Raw genomic sequence first — 22,778 nt, 5'->3', positions numbered from 1 at the left:
GCAATGCAGGAGATGTGGGTTTGATCCCCGGGCCAGGAAGATCCCCTGAAGAAAGGAATGGCTACCCATTCCAGTATTCTTGCCTGGAGAATTACGTGGACAGTGGAGTCTGATGGGATACAAGCCATGGAGTCACAAAGAGTGGGACATGACCAAGTGACTAACAATTTCATTTCCACACATTTGCTTCTTGGTTTCTGTAATGGGCTGGATTATTTTGGCCCCAAATTCTTATGCTGAAGCTCTGACCCCACAATGTGACTCTGTTTGGAAATAGGGTCTTTAAGGGAGTAATTAAGTTCAAATGAGGTCATAAGGGTGGGGCCCTATCCAACAGGATTGGTGACCTTAAGAGAAGAGGAGGAGACACCAGAGATCACTCTCTCTCCCCACAAGCACACAGAGGAAAGACCATGTGAAGGCAGAGAAAGAAGGCAGCTATCTGAAAATCAAGAAGAAAGGTCTCATTATAAATCAACCCTTGGGCTTCAAACCTCCAACAATGTAAAAATTAATTTTCTTTGCTCTAAACACTTCAGTAGTATTCTGTAATGACAATCTTAACTAATATATAGATCTTTATGGTAGCAAAACCTCAGTTCAGTTAACAAACCGCTTAACCAGCTGTATCTTCTCAGACAAAATGATTCAGTGTATCTGGACTCCTCTTTCTGCTTAATTTCCTGACCTGACATCAGACAGACACTGCCAGCACCTCCTTATTTGCTGGGGCCACAAAATAACTGGAGAGTTGAATAAAGCCTGAAGGACAGAAAGAAAGAGTCGTTCTCTATTTCCATGATTGATATTTGAATCCTAATCTGTCTGTGGAAAGGAAAGAGCCATTTTTTAAGTAGTTGGATGTCCAGAAAAAAACATATCTATTATCTGAAACTTATGAATCATGAAAGAAAGTGTTAGTCGCTTAGTCACGTCCAACTCTTTGTGACTTCATGGACAGGAAACCACTTTCGTCCCTGAAATTCTCCAGGCAAGAATACTAGAGTGGGTTGCCATTTCCTTCTCCAGGGGATCTTCCTGACTCAGGGATCAAATCCTGGTCTCCCGCATTGCAGGCAGACTCTTTACTGTCTGAAAGCTTCCTGAAACCACCAGGAAGCTTCTTCTGAATCATGACTATAGTTTCAAAAGCTGAATATCTAAATAAGAGCCCAAAGTGATACATGAGACTTGTGAACATGCTATGTTTGTGGATGAAATTAGGCAACCGGCCCTCACAGAGTCTTCCCTTCGACTGGAAGAGAAAATATGGAAACTACAGGAATTTATTTATTTATTTTTAAATAAGAAGCATAAGTCAAATAGGATGCCCAGACTTCTTTCTCCTGGACTCCTCCTTATTTGCCAAGACAGAATTTCAAGATAGGTTAGAAGAATGCAACCCTCCAAGTAGGTGATTCCAGGCCCCTCTTACTGTGTCAGCAGCATGAGGGAAGTCAGAGCAAGAGTTTGATCTTCCAGTAAAGAAGTATCAAAAGAAGAATCAAGTAGAACATTTCTCATGGTCACACAAGATCTTTTACCTTTTCCCATCTCACACTGTATAGGAAAAGCTTAGTTTTTTAGCACTGTGACATAATTTTAGCACATCCTCTTGTCTTTGATGTGAATGATTAGGACTTTAATACAAATTAGAGTATACTTAAGCATCATGCACTTGTAAAGTAGCAATATTTTGAAATAACTCAGTTTTCTCCATGTGTCACACACTGTGTTGAATATTTTATACATAGTATCTTATACAGAGTAGGAAATGGCAACCCACTCCAGCATTCTTACCTGGAAAATTCCATGGGCAACAGAGCCTGGTGGTTTACTGTCCATGGGGTCACAAACATTTGGACATGACTGAGTGACTGAGCACATTATCTTATACAAGCTTTACAGAAGTCTGAGCTATTATAGCTCTCTGCTGTGTTTTCATCCTAATATCCATTGATTCTAATCTTGTTTGCGTGCTAAGTTGATTCAGTCATGTCCGACTCTTTGCAGCCCTATGTACTGTAGCCTTCCAGGCTCCTCTGTCCATGGGATTCTCCAGACAAGAATATTGGAGTGTTTTGCCACGCTCACCTCCAGGGGATCTTCCTGACCCAGGGATGGAACCTGTGTCTCTTATGTCTCCTGCATTGCCAGGCAGGTTCTTTACCACTAGTGTCACGTAGCACCCTAATCATGTTTAGTAAACCTTAATTTCCTTTTGAATAGCCATATTATTTCCTCCATTTTGTTAATTAAATTCCTGTGGATTGACACTAGATTTGAAGCATGTGACAAATTTGAGCCTATTGGCAGTTCATAAACAATATAAATGACAATGTCATTTTCTCTGGAACTTCTCAGAAAGAAACATTCTTATTTTCTCTTGTGTCTAAACTTGGATGTGTCCTTGAGAATAGCTCGTTTTGGTATTTTAAGAGAATAAATTGCTTAAGATGGAGGGGGAAAAAAGCAAAGTGAAACTATAAAAAATAGAGATGGAAATTGGATCCAGGGATATTGATTGAGCTTGAATCAAGCCTCATCTGAAGTCAATGCTCATCTCCCATCTACTCAGTTATGAAAAAAATTCTTTTCAGCTTAACCCAGGGTAGGTAAGGTTTTCTGACATTTGTAACAGAACCCTCACTATTGCATTTCATTTTACACATAAGTCCCTGAGTCTTAGGGAAGTTAAGTGATTCAACCCAAAGCAATACTGTTACTGAATAGTGGAGATGCTAAGCCCTATACCCAAAGATTTGGAGAACTTGAGCACACAATTCTCCATGTCTAAGCTGAAGATAATTTACCATCAACTTGTTCAGGGAATTCATCAAAAGAAACACACTCTGGAAGATGTTGTTCTGACATCTCTTCTTCCTGTATTTCAATCAACAAGTATTTGTCAAAGTAGGAGTCCATCCTAAGTCTTCCTAACTCTATGGCCTACATCTGCTGTATGGTTTCACATAGTGGGAGCAGTAAAGGATGACGTTCTGTCACAAAGAGCCTGATTATTTTTCAGTGGGGTCAGGATAAGAATAAATGATACATGGGGGAAAAGGTTAGACATTTTCTATGGCTGATGTTTATGGACCTGAAATACATGCTGACAGAGTATATGGCCTGCCTTGAGGAATACATGATATAGATCTTCCTTATTTATTTATTTATTTTTTGCTTTTCTTCTTTTACTTATTTTTTAACTGATGTATAGTTGATGTGCAATATTACATGTTACAGCTGTACAATATAGTGATTCACAATTCTAAAGGTGGTGCTCCACTGATAGATATTGTAGCTTTCTTGGTGATTTAGCAGTAAAGAATCCACTTGCAATGAGGAGACACGAGTTCAATTCCTGGGCCGGGAAGATCCCCTGGAGAAGGAAATGACAACCTATGCCAGTGGTCTTGCCTGAGAAATCCCATGCACAGTGGAGCCTGGTAGGCTACAGTCCATGAGGTCCCAAGAGTCAGACATAACTTGGCCACTAAACCACCACCACACAGATACAAAATATTGGCTTTATTCACCATGTTCTATGTGTCTTTGTAGCTTGTTTTATACCTAATGGTTTGTACCTCTTAATCCCCTATGTACATATTGCCCCCCTTTCCCTAACTGGTAGCCACCAGTTTGTTCTCTGAATCTCTGAGTCTGCTTTTCTTTTTATTATATTCACTAGTGTGCTATGTATTTTAGATTCCACATAAAAGTTGATACTGCACAGTATTTCTCTGTCTGACTTATCTCACTTAGCATAATGACTTCCAAGTCTATCCATGTTGTTGCAAATGGCTAAATTTCATTCTTTGTTATAGCTGTGTAGTATTTCATTGTATGTGTGTATATACATATATATGTATATATGCAAATATACATATACATATCTCATCTTCTTTGTTCATTCATCTGTTGATGGACACTTAAGTTGTTTCCATATCTTGACCACTGTAAATAAAGCTGATATGAACACTGGGGTGCATGTATCTTATCAAATTAGTGTTTTTGTTTTTTTCTGATATATGCCCAGGAGAAGAATTTCTGGATCATATAGTGGTTCCATTACTTTATAAGGAACCTCCGTACTGTTTTCCACATTTCAGTTCAGTACATTTTAGCCACTCAGTCAAGTCCAACTCTTTGTGACCCCATGGTCTGCAGCATGCCAGGCCTCCCTGTCCATCACCAACTCCTGGAGTTTACTCAAACTCATGTCCATTGAATCAGTGATGCCATCCAAACATCTCATCCTCTGTCATCCCCTTCTCCTCCCGCCCCCAATCCCTCCCAGCATTGGGGTCTTTTCAAATGAGTTAATTCTTTGCATCAGGTAGCCAAAATATTGGAGTTTAAGCTTCAGCATCAGTCCTTTCAATAAATATTCAGGACTGATTTCCTTGAGGATGGACTAGTTGGATCTCCTTGCAGTCCAAGGGACTCTCAAGAGTCTTCTCCAACACCACAGTTCAAAAGCATCAATTCTTCAGTGCTCAGTTTTCTTTATAGTCCAACTCTCAGATCCATGCATAACTACTGGATAAACCATAGCTTTGACTAGACAGACTTTTGTTGGCAAAGTAATGTTTCTGCTTTTTAATACACTGTCTAGATTGGTCATAGGTTTTCTTCCAAGGAGCAAGCATCTTTTAATTTCATGGCTGCAATCACCATCTGCAGTGATTTTGGAGTCCCCCAAAATAAAGTCTGTCACCGTTTCCACTGTTTCCCCATCTATTTGCCATGAAGTGATGGGACCGGATGCCATGATCTTAGTTTTCTGAATGCTGAGTTTTAAGCCAACTTTTTCACTCTCCTCTTTCACTTTCATCAACAGGCTTTTTAGTTCTTCTTCACTTTCTGCCATAAGAGTGGTGTCACCTGCATATCTGAAGTTATTGATATTTCTCCTGGCTTCCTCCAGTCCAGTGTTTCTCATGATGTATTCTGACTATAAGTTAAATAAGCAGGGTGAAAATATACACCCTTGACATACTCCTTTTCCTATTTGGAACCAGTATATTGTTCCATGTCCAGTTCTGTTTCTTCCTGACCTGCATACAGATTTCTCAAGAGGCAGGCCAGGTGGTCTGGTATTCCCATCTCTTTAAGAATTTCCCAGAGTCTGTAGTGGTCCACACAGTCAAAGGCTTTGGCATAGTCAATAAAGCAGAAGTAAATGTTTTTCTGGATCTCTCTTCCTTTTTGGATGATCCAACAGATGTTGGTAATTTGATCTCTGGTTCCTCTGCCTTTTCTAAATCCAGCTTGAACATCTGGAATTTCATGGTTCACATACTGTTGAAGCCTGGCTTAGAGAATTTTGAGCATTACTTTACTAGTGTGTGAGATGAGTGCAATTGTATGGTAGTTTGAACATTCTTTGGCATTGCCTTTCTTTGAGATTGGAATGAAAACTGACCTTTTCCAGTTCTGTGGCCACTGCTGAGTTTTCCAAATTTGCTGACATATTGAGTGCAGCACTTTCACAGCATCATCTTTTAGGATTAGAAATAGATCAACAGGAATTCCATCACCTCCACTAGCTTTGTTCATAGTGATACTTTCTAAGGCCCACTTGACTTCGAGGCCCACTGTTTTCCACAGTGGTTGCACATATTTACATTCCCACAACAGTGTATGAGAATTTCCTTTTCTCCATATCCTTACCAACAGTAGATCCTATTTTTCTTACTTCTCTAGGAGGCATTAGAAGAAGAGATTGAAGAGATTGAAGGCACCTGGGCCTTGGTCAGAGATGGCTAAAAGGACATGGTCCATGATACTATTTGGGGTATATGCATGTATTCCTAAACTACTTTCTCCCAAAATATGTTCCTTGCAGCAATGTAATCAGAGATATCCTGTGAGCATAGTCTTGGTTGTAGCCAATAGAAACTTGATTCTGAAAAAAGAAAAACAGACTGTATTAGAAGGACAGTAGTTCAGCTCCTAAGTTGACAGCATCTACTTTGGTTAATGGCAGGAACCTTTGCAGCTGGGAGCATCGTAGTAGTCATGGTAGAGAGAAGCTACTACCTGCCACCAACCACCACTAGCACCAATGTGATCATCAGATGTCATCACTCCAGGGTGAGTTCCAGATGTCTTTTGATTTCTTTTACCATGGGTTCCAGATTTACAGTCCCTTGCAAGAGAATCCTATTGGCCAAGCTGAGATCACGTCCTCAAACTCTAGCTGCCTGGTTTCAGGAAAACAAGCACCTCAAATATCTAGTTTTTCTGGTGTCTCTGGTATGAATCAGAGCTCTGCTCTCCATAAAGACTCACCCTAAATCAGAGTCTTCAAACATAAAAAATAAGTAAATGAATAAGTAACAAATATCTTCTGCATTCCACAAAATGTTTAAAACAAAACAAGACAAAATAAAAAAACAATGGAGACAGCTGATACTAAAATTTACTCCTGGAGATTCATAATTTTCTTTCTGTGTTAGAGGCTCTGAGATTCTTACAGTAAAACAAGTGCACAAAAGCCCCTGTGAACGTCACAATTCAGCATTCCTCAAAACTTCATGGGACATTTTAAAGATAGAATATGTTAATATTTTGAATATTTTTCTTCAGGTTGTAATTTGAGAACTGTTGTCTTAAGCTTTCTCCAGACATTTTATCTATGTCCTCCCCTAGACTCTACATGTATATATACTAGAAGGCAGAAACTAAACAGTCTCATTTTCCCTTTCAACCAGGGTTATGTCTAATGCCAGTGTCCTCTGGAATTCATTTCCAGAACTTAAATTCCTGGATCAGAGTTTACAAAATAAAAAAGACTAATGAAAACCAAGGAACTTCTAGTCTTAAGTTGAGATGCTAAAGGAATTCCAAGAAAAGGTGAAGGAACAAAAGAACAGTGGCCAAATGTCACAGTAAGTAAATGACATCCTTTAACAGGATTATGGGGGAGAGACTTCGACCTGCAACCATATTTGTGTGATTTTCAATTACACCAAGGATGTCTCAAGTTTAGGCCCAATTACACACTTTCCTTTTCTCTAGAACACCTTTCTGCTTTGTCTGGCTGACTTCTTTCATTTTTCAAGGATCATCTTAAATAACCATTCCTTATAGAAGACTTTCTTTGACTTCCCTTGAAACCCCTTCTCCACTGATTAAATTAGAGGTCCCTATTATGTGTTCCTATGACACCTTGTAAGTTCTTTCCCACTTAACAAGTATCTCACATTATATGATTGCTCATATAGTTATGTCTCTATGTGATAGGTTAAAAAAGAAAGGAAGCAATGGACCTACTTTCTTCCTTTTTTTAGGGTAAATCTCTATGAATTTCATCTACTACCTAATAAGGTATATGATTTCCTATCATGTAAAGGTAGGTGTAGAGTTTCTTAGAACTGCTGTAATAAAGTACTGTAAATGTGGTGACTTAAAGCAATAGAAATTTATTCTTTCCCCATTCTGGGCTCTAGAGTTTGAAATTATAGTGTTGGCAGAGGGCTATGTTCCTTTCAAAACCTCCCAGAGAAAAAACTTCTTTGCCTCTTCCAGCTTCTGGTAGACCCAGATGTTCTTTGACTGACAACTACAACACTTCAATCTCTGCTTCTATAATCACATGGCATTCTTCTTGTGTGTATCTGTCTATGTCTCTGTGTTCCCTTCTTATACGGGCACGGGTCATATTGGATTTGGGCTTACTCTAATGACCTCATCTTGACTTGATTACATCTACAAAGGATTATTTTCCAAATTGATGTGAAAATCAGCCTCTCTGTGCACTGGTGCCAAACCGAATCTCAGAGACAGAGTTTTGGGTGAAGTAGAAAAGCTTTATTACTTTGCCAGGCAAAGGGGTACACAAAGGGATCCTGCTTAGAAGTCTTACGTGCTCTAACTCAGGGGAGTTTGGTGAGGAGTTTTATGGCAAAGGTTCAAGGAGGGATTTGCTAATAAGGGTGTGTGCAGGGTCTCCAGTGGTCGGTCTCTTAATCTTAATGAGCTTCTCTGGTTCCTTTAGGGCTTTCCTGGTAGCTCATCCGGTAAAGAATCTACGTGCAATGCAGGAGACCCTGGTTCGATTCCTGGATTGGGAAGATCCCCTGCAGAATGGATAGGCTGCCCAATCCAGTAATCTTGGGCTTCCGTGATGGCTGAGATGTTAAAGAATCTGCCTGCAATGCGGGAGACCTGGGTTCGATCCCTGGGTTGGGAAGATCCCCTGGAGGAGGGCATGGCAGCCCACTCCAATATTCTTGCCGGGAGAATCCAATGGACAGAGGAGCCTGGTGGGCTACAGTAATGGGGCTGCAAAGAGTCAGACGCCACCAAGTGATCAAGCACCGCACGGCACTGGTTTCCTTTAGTCCTACCTCAGATGGTTTCTTGGCTGCTCCTCCCTTGATTAGCAACTGTTAGCATCTGTCCTTTGGAATTCAAGGAAGGTCCTGGAGGCTGGAGTCTTGCCTACCAAAAACGGGGAACACAAAGCCTTCTGTGCTTGGGAGCCCCACAGGGCCCTGTTTGGTTTCAAAATGAGGTCACAGTCACAGACACTGGTAATCGGGACTGCAGTGCATTCCTTTTGTGGGATCATAATTCAACCAATCACAGTACATTTATATTCACTTGATGCGTCCGCAACTTCCTCCTAAGAATGTAAAGGGTCAGCACAGAATAGGTGGGTGTTTTCTTTCTCTCTTTCTGTAGATAGATAGACAGACAAACAGGTGCGTGTATGCCTGAGTAGGGGGTGGGGTGGGGCATGAATAAGTCAACATTTGAGAGAAAATCATGTGTTTTCCAGTTGCTATGCTGTTCCCCAGAAGGGTGCAGAATAAAACAGAAATGACCAGTTGGGGTGAATTCAAACATAAATCAACTGTAAATCCCCATTCTTCAAGAAAGATTAAGGTTTAACCTGACAACAGTAATCTGGTCAAATAAAACCACAAAAAGAGAGAGGATCAGAAACAGCCTTGCCATTGTTTCAGAAGCAAAAACGTGCATTCATATCTTTCCGCTTCTTTGTCTTTCCTCATCCTTTTCCATTTCTCAGTCTCCTTTTGTCTTTTTTTTCCAGTTTCCCTAGAATCCCAACCAAAATTGAAACCTTTCAGTGCTTACCTGTTTCTTCTTTGCAGGAAACCCCTGTCTCCTGTGTGTCTTAATCAATGGTTTTCAATACTAGCTGAGCATTAGAATCATCTGGAGGGTTTTTAAAAATAGAAATGCCATGGCGATACCCATGGAGCTTCTGTTTCAGCATCTGTGATTCTATTGCAGGATTAGGGTGAGATTCACTTTTTCTAATGCTTCAAGATGGTCACTCTCACATTAACTCGTTCAAGTGTGAACTTCTAAAGTTAAATAATTTATTGAATATACATGTCCTCAGCATTTAGTGTTTTCCTTTTCCATCCAGTTGGGGAAGGGAAACTTGCTTCTTATAAAAGTACAAGCCTTGTATTAAATAATGCTCTTTTAATAAAGGGGACTTCCCGGGTGATGCTAGTAGTAAAGAATCCACTGGCCCTTGCAGGAGATGCCAGAGACACTGGTTGGGAAAATCCCCTAGAGTAGGAAATGGCAACCCACTCCAGTACTCTTGCCTGGGAAATTCCATGGAGAGAGGAGTCTAGCCGGCTTCTGCCTATGGGATCACATAGTTAGACAGGTCTGAGCACACAGCACACTCTTTTAATTAAAAAAAATCTTCCTTCTTATGAAAAGTATAAACCTTGTATTAAATTAAGCCAGTATAATAATTTAAACCACCTCCAGCCTATTGTCTTCCAATTCTCCAAATTTCTACATGTGTCTCACCTAATAGACTTCTCTTGTGGCTCAGATGGTAAAGAATCTGCCTGCAATGCAGGAGACCTGGGTTTGATTCCTGGGTCAGAAAGATCCCTTGGAGAAGGAAATGGCACTCCACTCAGGTATTCTTGCCTAGGGAACCCCATGGACAAAGTCTGATCCTGGTGGGCCTACAGTCCATGGGGTCACAAACAGCTGGACATGACTGACTGACTTTCATTCTTCACCTCACCTAACAGATAGATGAAGTCCCTTGAGGATGCAGACTCTTCGTTTTATCTCTGGATCTCAGTTACTGACAGCAGGGCTCAATATACGCTATGCCCTTAATGCATTTAGTTAAAAGATGAATTATTATTACAATTTGCTTTTCAGAGAATGTAAAATTTCTCCTTTTCTCAACATCTCAGATTGACCTCAGCCCTAAACCAATCTAAGTCAAAACAGTGACCAAATTTCTGGCTACATTTTCTATGCCAACTTAAAAAAAGATTATTTTCTTTTGATCTCAGCTGCTGATGGAAAGACTATGAGGTAACAGAAAGCTCCTTTCTTCTTTAGAATTAAAAAAATGTGATACTAATGCCCAGGAGGGGTCGAAGATTCTATTTTTACACCTTCTCTGAATTATCAATTTACTGCTCAGCTTTGTTTTGAACTTCAGGGCTCTAACAGAGGAGGTTCTGTCTTTCAGAGCTTATAGTTCTGTATGATCTTTTAAGAAGTAGCTTTATTAAAATAAACACATTTAGAATCAAAATGGCTTTAGTGCTTCTAGAGATATTTCCTAGAAAGGAGTGTGAAGAGCAAGTCAACTGCTTAAGAACCATTTCATCACTTCTAATTAGAAGTTGTTTTCTTTCCATGTTATGATGACTTTTTAGCAAGGAGGTGGGGCTTATTTAAATAATTTTTTGTGTGTGTTTGCCAGGTACCATGGAGTCTTATGTGCTTCCCAAGTTGTTCAGTGGTAAAAAATCTGCCTGCCAGTGCAGGAAATGAAGGAGGTTTGAGTTCAATTCTTAAAGATCAAAGATCCCCTAAAGAAGGAAATGGTAATCCACTCCATATTCTTGTCTGGAAAATGTCATGGACAGAGGAGCCTGGAGGGCTACAGTCCGTGGGGTTGCCAGGGTGTTGGACACACCTGAGTGACTAAACAACAACAGTGGAGTCTTAACTTTTGCTTCCTGACATAAAGCGTTCAGTGCCCTTCATGATAGGTATTCAGGGAAACTTTAGTTGCTCCAGACTCTATATGCAGAGCTGTTTACCTGACTTTAAATTTTCCAAAAATTTACATTTAAATAAAAAGAACCTTCAAAACATTTTTATTGAATTTATAGTGTAGAAAGAAAGGCCAGTGATCTGGGGAAGCAATGTGATACAAAAGGCAAAGGCAAAGAGTCGAGGATCAAAGGACTTGAGTTCCTGCCCCACATGAATGATGTGACTTTTGCAAGGTTATTTCACTTCTTTGATTCTCATCTCTCTTATCTGCAGAATGGAAATGCTGAGCACATATCTACACACTTTTGAGGGTAAAAGAGGATCAGACATAAAGCACTTGACACATAACAGTAAGTGTTTAATAAAATAGGCTTCCCTCCACTTCCTATGGTTACCTATTTCTTCACAAAATTAAAATAGCCACCTTCACAATCTCTTCTCTATCAAATTATTTGCCTTATCAACTAATCTTCATCCTCCATTGAACCTATTAATATATTCTGTTCATAACTGGTAAAAAAAAAAAAAAAGGTAATCACCAATATAAATAAATGGATAGAGATGAATGAGAAAAGGTCAAATTTTAATTCACAAACATATTCTGGAAATGTCACTTATGCATTAATATTGTTCATCTAATATGTCAGGGACCATCCTGCTATCAACTTTTATTTGCTCTCCTGAAAATACTGGTTGTCTAGTAAGAAAGCTTGAGAGCATCACAAAAAGTTCCAGCATGAAGTTGGTGTTGATATGAACCATGTTTCAGTTTCAGTTTAGCGACTCGGTCATGCCCGACTCTGTGACCCCATGGACTGCAGCACGCCAGGCCACCCTGTCCATCACCAACTCCCAAAATTTACTCAAATTCATGTCCATTGAGTCGGCGATGCCTTCCAACCATCTCAGCCTCTGTCATCCCCTCCTTCTTGCCTTCAATCTTTCCCAGCATTAGGGTCTTTTCCAGTGAGTTAGTTCTTCACATCAGGTAGCCAAAGTATTGGAGTTTCAGCTTCAGCCTCAGTCCTTCCAATGAATATTCAGGACTTTCCTTTAGGGTGGTCTGGTTGGATCTCCTTTCAGTCCAAAGGACTCTCAAGAGTCTTCACCAACACCACAATTCAAAAGAATCAGTTCTTCAGTGCTCAGCTTTCTTTAGAGTCCAACTCTCACATCCATGCATGACTACTGGAAAAAACATAGCTTTGACTAGATGGACCTTTGCTGGCAAAGTAATGTCTCTGCTTTTTAATATGCTGTCTAGATTGTTCATACCTTTTCTTCCAAGGAGCAAGTGTCTTTTCATTTCCATGAGAAGGCATCAAAAAAGACAGTGGCTGTTCAAAAAGAAAGACAATCCTTTCATTTTGAGAGAATAATAAATGTTTCTGTTAGCAGAGAACACATTCATCATTTACAGAAAGATTGATAGAATTTTAAAATGGCAAAACTAAAAAGAAAGCATCATCCGTGGAAGCAGTAACATGAGCGGAAGCTCATTTTGCATCATTCCAATTTCCCTGCCCAAATATCTAGGAGTGATCCTCGGCTCTGATTCTTTCTTTCCTACCGTCCGTCCATTCCATTGACCACAAGATTCTATTACCTTCATCTTGTGTGTGCGTGCTTGAGCTCAGTCACTAAGTTGTGTCTGACGCTTTGTGACCTCACGGACTGTAGCCTGCAAGACTCTTCTGTCCATGGTATTTTCCAAGCAAGATTGCTATTTCCTACTCCAGGGGGTCTTCCTGACCAAGGGATAGATGCTGCATTGACAGGTGGATTCTTTACCACTGAGTCACCTGGGAAGCCCCTTTATCTCCATCTGAAAAAATCTGAAAATACTTGCAAATCTCATCTCCCTAATCCAAACCACTTCATTTTCACATGTATGCTATTATAAACAGCTGTCTGAATGGATTCTACTGATGTCTTCTGGATTCTACTATTACTGGATTTCTTCCCAAACCTGACCTAATCTCAGTGTAGGAATTAGAATAATCCTTTTTAGTATGAAAGTCAAAGCATATTACTCTTTTGGTCAAATCCTTGGGTTAGATCACCTTTTCACTCATAGTAATAGTTACACAGTTGCCTGTGGGGAGTGTGTGTGTGTGTGCTCTGCCATGCTCCATCCATACTTCTTTACCTCTCTGACCCCAGGTCCTACTAATCTTTCTCTTAAATCAAGCTAGCTACCACACTATTCCTCCAACAAAATTCTCTCTCAGATCAGGGCCTCTCTACTGATTCTTCCCTCTGCTTGGAATGGTGTTCTCAGATATCCTCATGATTTACTCCTTTCTCTACTTCAAGTCTTTCTTAAATGCAGCTTCTCAATAAGACCTAAATGATCTCCCTCTTTGAAATGGTAACTATACCTCCAGCATTCCCGAAGTTTCTTATTTCATAGATGTCATCTTCTCATTCACTCCTAATGTTTATTTACATTATATCTTCCAGTGATGGAGCATAAGTTCTTTGGCATTTTGCTTATTTGCTGGCGGGGCATTTATGTATTTTTAGCATTTAGAACAGTGTCTGATGCACAATACGTGCTCAAACAATAGTTAATAAATAAAATTAACTAAAGGATCTTTCTCTTTTCCCTTTCTCTCTACTCCTTAATTTTATTTAGTCCTTTATACCTTGGCTTTTAGTAGAATTCTTAACATACAAAGGTGCTCAGTAAATGTGTCATGCATTCAGTTCCACAGTTTAATGGATTCCTCTACAGCAAAAGTGTTTACATATTAGCAGGATAAGATACAAAACAAAGAACTATTTGCTTATATCTACTATTATCAGTGGAAAAGTTAATCTTCTCTTAAAGAAAGAAAATGTCTCTTTTGTTAGCAGAAGAATCTGAACTCCCTTGATTAGTAACTTTTAAACTGTTTTCTACATCTTTGTTATAGTTCTGAGGATGTGAAACAAGGGTTACTGAAAGTTTAAAAGTCATGAGACACTTTCACCCAACCCATCAAGGATCTTATTTCAACTTTTCCCAGTTTCTTCTCACCAAGGTCAACTCTGCTATTTTCATTTTCCATATTGAGCTTTTGACCAAGATTTTTGTTGAAATAAAGGATTCCAAATCAAAAAGAAAATTTGAAAACAACTAAATTAGGTCATTTTCTTGACTGTACTTATTTTGATCTATACAGACACCATTTTTCTCTTTCAGTCTTTGCCAACTCTGGGGCTAAATGGAATCACATTGAATATCAAAATAGATTTTTTCTCTATTCTTTCCCAAACTGACACTTTCTATTTTTTTTTTTTTAAACTGGGGCAAATGATATTTTTTTCACCTTATATCAAACTACAGTTTCATTTTATTTATTTATTTTGCCATCCTGTTCTCCACTTGATAGACTGAATGGCTGAATGATAATTGCTACAATACTGTCCAGGAAAATTCATGTTTGCTATTTAATAAAACTGATAGAGAATGAATAAAGGAATCAAAATGACAGAACTTATCATGTCATAACCTGTCATGCTGTCAGATTCTTTAATCTGATGTCTGAAGAAAAAAAAGCCCCCACCTACAGATATGCTACAACTAGCAATTTTGAGTCATCCAGGAATATTTAACATCTACTCACATCCCATTACCTTGTTGAGCTTTTCATTTTCATGTATTTTAAAATTTTCCTTTTTTGGCTTGTTACTGTAGTCGATAAAAATGTATCAATACGTTTCATGTTCTTTCTGATTTGTCTGATTCCTGTTTTCTAGGATAAAAGAAAATAGGAAGTTTCTGAATTTCTTTTCTGCCCCTCCGTTCTCTGCTTGGTGCACCCTTGAGTGGGCACCTAGTTTCTGTATAGATTCAACCTTTTAGCAATCTGAAATTAAGAGCTGATATGCTGTTTAATTGTCAACCACCAGTTATAATATAGACTTCATTAGACAAGTACGGTAAATATTTTAGAATCTTTCAACTCCCTAGGTCAGTGAATCTTAACCCTGATTTTTTTGCAGAGAGGGGGACTCCTTACAAGACCCAAAAGCGGTTTCTTGTCTAACACTCAGAAATGAATTATAGGAGGAGACATGTGTGCTGACAAATAAGAGAATTTATTGGGAGGGGCATCCGGGCGGAGAGCAGGAGGGTGAGGGAACCCAGGAGAACAGCTCTGCCATGTGCCTTGCAGTCTCGGGTTTTAAGCGATGGGATTAGTTTCTGGGTTTCTCAGGCCGATCACTCTGACTCAGGTTTCTTCCCGATGGTGCAGCCATTGCTCAGACAAGATGGATGCCAACAAGAAGGATTCTGGGAGATGGAAGGACACGTGGCATCTCCTTTTGACCTTTCCTGAATTCTTCCGGTTGGTGGTGGCTTATTAGTTCTATGTTCCTCCTGTTGTAAAATAACTCACCCAAATGATTTACTATGGTGCCTGGTCAGGGTGGGCGGATTTAGTCAGTGTGTTTCCCCTAACAGTTTCACATTAGAATATCCTTGACAGCGGTTAAATACTGCTCAGGCCCTTGTTGCTGCTGCTGCTAAGTCGCTTCAGTCGTGTCCAACTCTGTGCAACCCCATAGACGGCAGCCCACCAGGCTCCCCCATCCCTGGGATTCTCCAGGCAAGAACACTGGAGCGGGTTGCCTTTCCCTTTTCCACAGACCCTTGTTAGGACCTGTTAAATCAGAACTCTTAGAATAGACCCAGGCACTGGAAGTTTTTAACAGTACACTGGATCATTTTGATGTCTAGCAGGTGTTGAAAAACCACTCCTCTAGGAGGACAATGATACTAATAACTAGACTAGGAAGCTATTTCAAATTTGGTTGCTAATGCCCAGTGTTTAAAGAAAAACACTCAACTGCAATGAGAACTGAATTTTCTATTGCTTTGCTAGTTCAACATGACTTAGAATGACTTAGAGTGGAGCCAGATGTGGATTTGCTGTGAACTTGATGAATTTTAATCTTCAGTGTCCTCTGTCTTCTACCCCTGTGAGGGTTGGGAGTTGCTAAGAGTTGGGCAGTGTTTCAGGTGTGAAAAACAAAGTAGCAACCAGAAACTGTCTCTAAGAATTACTTGTAAGTTGCCTAAACAGATCTCAGAAAAAAGGCCTGGGTCATTTAGTCCACAGTTACTTTTTGTGATTTCTTTTCTTACTTTACTTGACTATTCTTTTCAAATCTAGTTTTTTTCATTCCTTTCCTCAGAGAAAGACCCACAGATTGTATGTGTTGAAGTCTCATATAATCTGGATCAGTCCTTTAATGAGACAGGTTTGATGAAAGTAGAAGGGATTGCTGGTCATGATCCTAACTACAAATTTAAACGTTATAAATTCAGGGTTGAGAAAGCCATTTTGATCCTTTTCTGCATAACAGTGGCACATTTCAGTGAGGTAGTACCTTTATCTTTACAACAGGCTTTTAAAAATATTTAATCTGAAGAATGTAGTATTTCTGTTTTGTCGTTCTGAGTTACTTCTCTGTTTTTTGGTTCTCTCAAGTAACTTTATATAAATTCTTACAGTCTAATTAGAAATGGCTCAAGAAATTCCATTTGATGAGAGTCCCATTTGATATTCACAATTGGTTTTTCCTCCTTGATGCCAATCAAAAAGATCTAAGATATTATTGGAAAAGGAAATGGCAACCCACTCCAGTATTCTTGCCTGGAGAATCCCATGGACAGAGGAGCCTATCAGGCTACAGTCCATGGGGTCACAAGAGTAGGACCTGATTTAGTGACTAAATCACCAAGACATTATTACCATCATCATAGATATTTTACAGATAATATTTTCACATAAATTAGCTCATTTATTATTTACATCTATGAGTTAGGTATTTTACCCCAGTTTTAGAGAGGATATAAACTGAGATAAATTCTCCTAACCAGCATTCAAAATTCAGAATTCAAGCTCAGATAGTTCTGAATTTCAATAAGCCTTTTCCTTATCAAGCTCTTCTTTTATGCCAACAATGGCTTGTTTCTAAGTTGACCTAAAATGCAAGGATTAACTTAAGGTTTTTATTTTCAACTCCTAGATCTCTCATGATATTTCAAGAACATGACTGCAAGTGATTTTCCCCCCACGATATCAGTTCTAATTGATAAACAGTGACTGGCTGGAGTTCCATGTTAAGAAGTTATCTGAAGGTAAGTCTGGGATTAACAGATGAATATAAAATAACATTTATCTTTGATACATAAAGAAGTGCTAGTACACATGTGGGTATTCAGTTGCTCAGTTGTGTCTGACACTTTGTGACCTCATGGACTCTAGCTTTCCAGGCTCTTCTGTCCATGGAATTTTCCAGGCAAGAATACTGGAGAGGATTGCTAGTTCCTACTCCAGGGGATCTGCCTAACCCTGGGATCCAACCTGATTCTCCTGCATTGGCAGGTAGATTCTTTACCACTCTGTCACCTGGCACACATACCAACATAATATTATATATTCTAAGATACTGACTATAGCCAGTCTCAACTGATTTTCTCTCATTTACAATTTAGCCAATAGTCCATTGTTTTCACCAACATTTTCCATTCCTAAATGTTTCTCTCCAAAGCACTCATGCAGTATCAAGATGGAACATCCACCGAATATTGCTCTACTCGGATCTCAGTGCTATTAGGGAAGGTTCAAAAACATTCTGTTCTGTTTACTTCCTTTAATTTTCAACTGGAAGATATATCCTGAACTTTCCAGGGCATAAAAGAACTGTGAAAATATCTTTGCTTTAATATAATGAATATATTTTATTGTTTTGTATTTATATACCTGGGTAAAATTGTCTACCTTTATCTACCTGCACATGAAGCAAACAATTCAGCTGTCTCTTTCTTAGGGAAGCTATTCTTGATTTTATCTTTTCTTTATGATAGCTATTTCTATAGCTGAGATAGGATGCATTTAACTGCAAGTAACAGGAAACTCAAAGTACAAAGGCTTAAAGAAATACAAGTTTGTTGTTTCTTACTTACTAAGAAATCTAGACTATGAAATCCATTGGCATTTAGTGGGTCAGAAATGTCACGGCCAGCATCTCTGAAATGTTCTTGGCCGCTTCCTCAGAGTTGAAAGATAGTCATTGAAAAGCACCAGACTTCACATCCACATTCAAAGCCAGAAAGGGGATAGAGCTGTGATTAATCCCATCATCAGAAGGAAACAATGACTTCCCAAAGCACCAATTAGAATTCCAATCAGATCCAGTTTGCAATAATTTTGTCACATGATTACTCCTAGTCACAAAAAAGACTGCCAAACTTATTAGTTTTTTCATCTTTGGTAGAGATAGTGAGCCACAGAGAAATGGGTTGGGTATAGTGTTGAATAACAAGCAGAGACATTACTTTGCCAACAAAGGTTCATCTAGTCAAGGCTATGGTTTTTCCAGTGGTCATGTATGGAAGTGAGAGTTGGACTGTAAAGAAAGCTGAACGCCGAAGAATTGATGATTTTGAACTGTGGTATTGGAGAAGACTCTTGAGAGTCCCTTGGACTGCAAGGAGATCCAACCAGTCCATCCTAAAGGAGATCAGTCCTGGGTGTTCATTGGAAGTACTGATGCTGAAGCTGAAACTCCAATATTTTGACCACCTGATGCAAAGAGCTGACTCATTGAAAAAGACCCTGATGCTGGGAAAGATTGAGGGCAGGAAGAGAAGGGGACAACAGAGGATGAGATGGTTGGATGGCATCATCGACTTGATGGACATGGGTTTGGGTGGACTCCGGGAGTTGGTGATGGACAGGGAGGCCTGCGTGCTGTGGTTCATGGGGTCGCAAAGAGTCGGACACAACTGAGCAACTGAACTGAACTGAAAACTGAAACCCAGCCATTGGTGTTAAACAGTTACTCTTCCTACCCTGATTACAATATTTTTTTCCACATTCTCCCCCCTTAACAAATGATGTATTTGGTGAGGATGAAGAGTGTCTTTCATTCCTGAACATAAGATGAGCACCTGATGCACAGTAAGTACTCAGTACTCGTTGATTGAATGGTACTGTGTGGTGCTATCATTCATGGTTAACTTGGCCAAGCTGACACCACATTTCTCAGAATCCTCTTCCCCATATGGTGGAGATTTACTGCTGGTGCAAACGTGAAAATTGAGTGAGATTTGGGAATATAGTGAGTTAGCAGCCATTACTCTTTGAGGCTGTCATGGCTAGATAGTGAGAGACAGCCATGGAGATGCATGCAAGTTTGAATTTATCCTTGTTCTTCCCAGCAGTAGAAGACATAGAGGTGCTAGTGGGCCCTGGTTTATTCTCTTCCTATCCCATCCTGTGTCCTCTCTTTTCCCCAATTGCTAGATCTGCTGACCAACAGCAACAAGACTGACAGGAAATTAGCTTTCCACCAACTTTTCCACCAGCTCCCTTTGTAGTCTAACCCCATGGGCTGGACATGCCTGAATTCCAGATCTCCCTGCAAGCTCCTCCATGTGCCCCAGTGCCCCAGCTCCAAGAGATTGCATTAGTGACTTTCCTCTGATCCTCTAACTTCCCTCAGAAGTCTATTTTCCCTCAAATTGTCTAAATTTTAATTTCTACAAGATATTATTCAGTGCAATCTACTTTCCTGTTTTACCCTAACTGATACAGAGAAACTAAGTGACTCTTATTCATGATTATTATTTTATCATAACCTATATCACATTTTCCTTGTAGTAACAGAGGTGTTAATTAACAGAAATATTGTAACAGCTACACGTTTTATTTTATGCATTTGCTATATATCTGGGTGTCTGCTCTTGAAGTTTCAGCAAGAATTATGGGAATTATGAAGCACTCCATGAATAATTGCAAAATAATTTTGTTTCAGAGAAGCCTTTTTTATTTTCTTTTAAAGAAACTCTTAAAGGACGTTTCACAACCACTTTATTTCATCTCTCAATTCTTAATATTTCATATAGAATGAGAGAGAACTTGAAATGAAGGTAACAAATCACATCGAGTGGATTCTTTTTCTTCTGATAGTGTTTGTAGCATCCTTCATGGCTTCGGACTCACTTCCCATTGACCATAATCAAATATGGTTCTTCCCTTTTTCTTTGTGACCATGTGTGGTTAAGCAATAAAAAGTAATTCGCTACAATATTGTAAAGTAATTAGCCTCCAACTAATAAAAATAAATGAAAAAAAAAAGTAATTCACTGTCAACATTAGCAACATGTTCATCCTCTCTCAATTTTTTTTTAAGGTTTTAATTGGAGGATAATGGCTTTATAATGTTTTGTTGGTTTCTGCTGTACAAAAATGTGAGTCTGCAATAAGTATACGTATTTCCCCTCCCACTTGAGCCTCTCTCCCGCCCCACCCCCATCCCACTCCTCTAGGCCATCGCAGAGCGTGCAGCTGAGCTCCACGTGTTATACTCACAAGCTTCCCACTAGCTACCTGCTTACACTTGGGAGTGTATATATGTCACTGCTCCTCTGTCAGTTTGTCCCCCCTGCTCCTTCCTCCGCTGTGTCCACAAGCCCATTCTCTGTATCTGCATCTCTTTCTCTCTTTTTTTTAATATTTAAAGACCCAACGTCTCAGAAAGATGAATGGTGGTCAGGGAGCCCAGTAATATAACCTCAATCAATTAAAAGCGAAAACAAGACTCTATGGCTGTAGCCTGCAGTGTCAAATCTGGAGAGAGGGCAAACCAGGTTTACCTGGTGGAATCTTTTCAAAATTCAGTAGAGAAGGAAATGCATTGAAAAATAAGTGCTGGATGCTTATGTGGTTTTCTACCTGAAACCTAGGCAAACCCAGAGCATTCTAGCTGTCACTCGGCTAGAAGCTCAGCAGGGAATAGAAAAGGCAAAAGTAGGCTTTTTTCCTGGTGTCAGAATAGCCAGAGAACATTATTAATTAATTTCACTTTCAAAAGTAAAACGTGTGTGAAGGGACCAGTGAATGTAGGATCACTTTTGTATCATCCAGGGGACAATATACACGCCTAAATATTTGACCTCAGCTAATGGTAGAAAAAAGAATTGTCAAGACTTTCACTGAAAAAAAATTTGAGTAAGAAATATTCACATGGCTCAAAGAAGTTTAAAAAAAAAAAAAAAAAAAAAAACTTACCTATAAAATAAGTCTTACATCTAGTCTCAGGACCCCAGAAACATCTCCAGATGCAAAAATTTTTATGTATTCCCCCAATGAAAATATAAGAAAATATGAACATATATTCTGTTTCCTCTTGTACATCAAAAAATATCTTATGCTTTCATATGAATTCTGCTTTTCTAATTTATATTTTGTAGAACTGTTCATATATGTAAATAGAGAATTTCATCTTTTTTTTCTACAATGACATGGTATTTCATCTTATCAATCTACCTTAGAGCATTTAATCATTCTCCTATTGATGGAATTTTGGTTTGTTTCTAATGTTTTGCTATTACAATACCAAATGAATAATCTTGTGCATATATCATCTGATACATGTGCAGATATATCCATTGAATAAGTTCCCCAAGGAGTGGGATTGCTGAATCAAAAAATAAAGCATTTATCATTTAGAGAGGCATTGCCAAATTACCTTTGTTAGCTTCTGTACTAATCTGCAGTCTCAACTGAGAAATATGAAATAAGTCTATTTTCCCATAACCTCACCAAAATGGCTGTTGTCAAATTCTGACATTTTCATTGATCTGAAAAATTAAATCTGGTACTGAAATTTAGTTTTAATTTGCTATTCTTTTATCATAGGTGAGATTTACCAGCTTTTTACATGTTTAAGGGACATCTGTACTTTTCCTAGTTCATTTTTTCTTTTGGGAGTTATTAATATTATTCTTCTCAACTTCTTGAAGAACATCTTTCTCTCCTGTGTTTTCTGATTTGTTGATTGTCTTTTAACTTTGCTATATATATATATATATATAATATTTTCCTTTACTTTGCAAAACTTTGTATTATTTAAGTAATTTATCAGTTTTTCCTCCTGAGTAAATTAGAACAGGCATCCTCACTCTAAAATTATAGAGAAATCCACCCAGATAGTCGTCTAAAATTTGTATGGTTTATTTTTCACATTTAAATACTTGTTTTATTTAAAGTTTATACAAATGCACAGTATGAAGCATGGATTCAACACGATCTTTTATAGCCGTCTGTGCGGCAGCTCAGACTTTATTGTCCTATCGATGTGTCCAAACACCAACACTATATCCTAGTAATTAAAACATAATTATGTACTAGTTTGTTTGAAGACTAATTCTTCTTCAGTAGTCTTCTTCCTTCTCCCCTGAGGTCAGTTTCCTAATATTTCTTTTTTGTTTTTACATGTAGACTTTAGAATCCTTAGGATACCAAGTGTTGTTTAATTAGCACAGCATTAACGTGATGAAAAGAACTGTTTCCAGGTGTCTCTCATTTGTGTTTTGCAGATTTATTTCATTTATTCCTAAGCATTCTATCATTATCAACAATGATTTGTTTGCTTCTATCATTTAAATAGCTTTGTTTTTTTGTTCCAACATAACAAAGCTGCTGATATCTGCATATTTTTTTAACCCCACAACCTTGTTGAAAGTATCTTCAGTTGATTCTCTTTTCTGGGTATACAAATAGTGATCAATCTGCCCTCTTTTAAATTCTTATACATCTAACTTTTTCTTTCATAAAATTTTATTAATATATTGGTACAATGTTAAGTTATATGAATAGTGATGGCATTTTTAGATTACTCCTAACATTAGTATAAGGCTTCCTTTGTGGCTCATACTGTAAAGAATTTGCATGCAGTGC

The sequence above is a fragment of the Muntiacus reevesi genome, chromosome 9 (genome assembly GCF_963930625.1).
Source record: "Muntiacus reevesi chromosome 9, mMunRee1.1, whole genome shotgun sequence".
Taxonomy (NCBI): domain Eukaryota; kingdom Metazoa; phylum Chordata; class Mammalia; order Artiodactyla; family Cervidae; genus Muntiacus; species Muntiacus reevesi.
The sequence above is the reverse complement of the archived record's forward strand: the minus strand, read 5'-3'. Positions refer to the sequence as shown.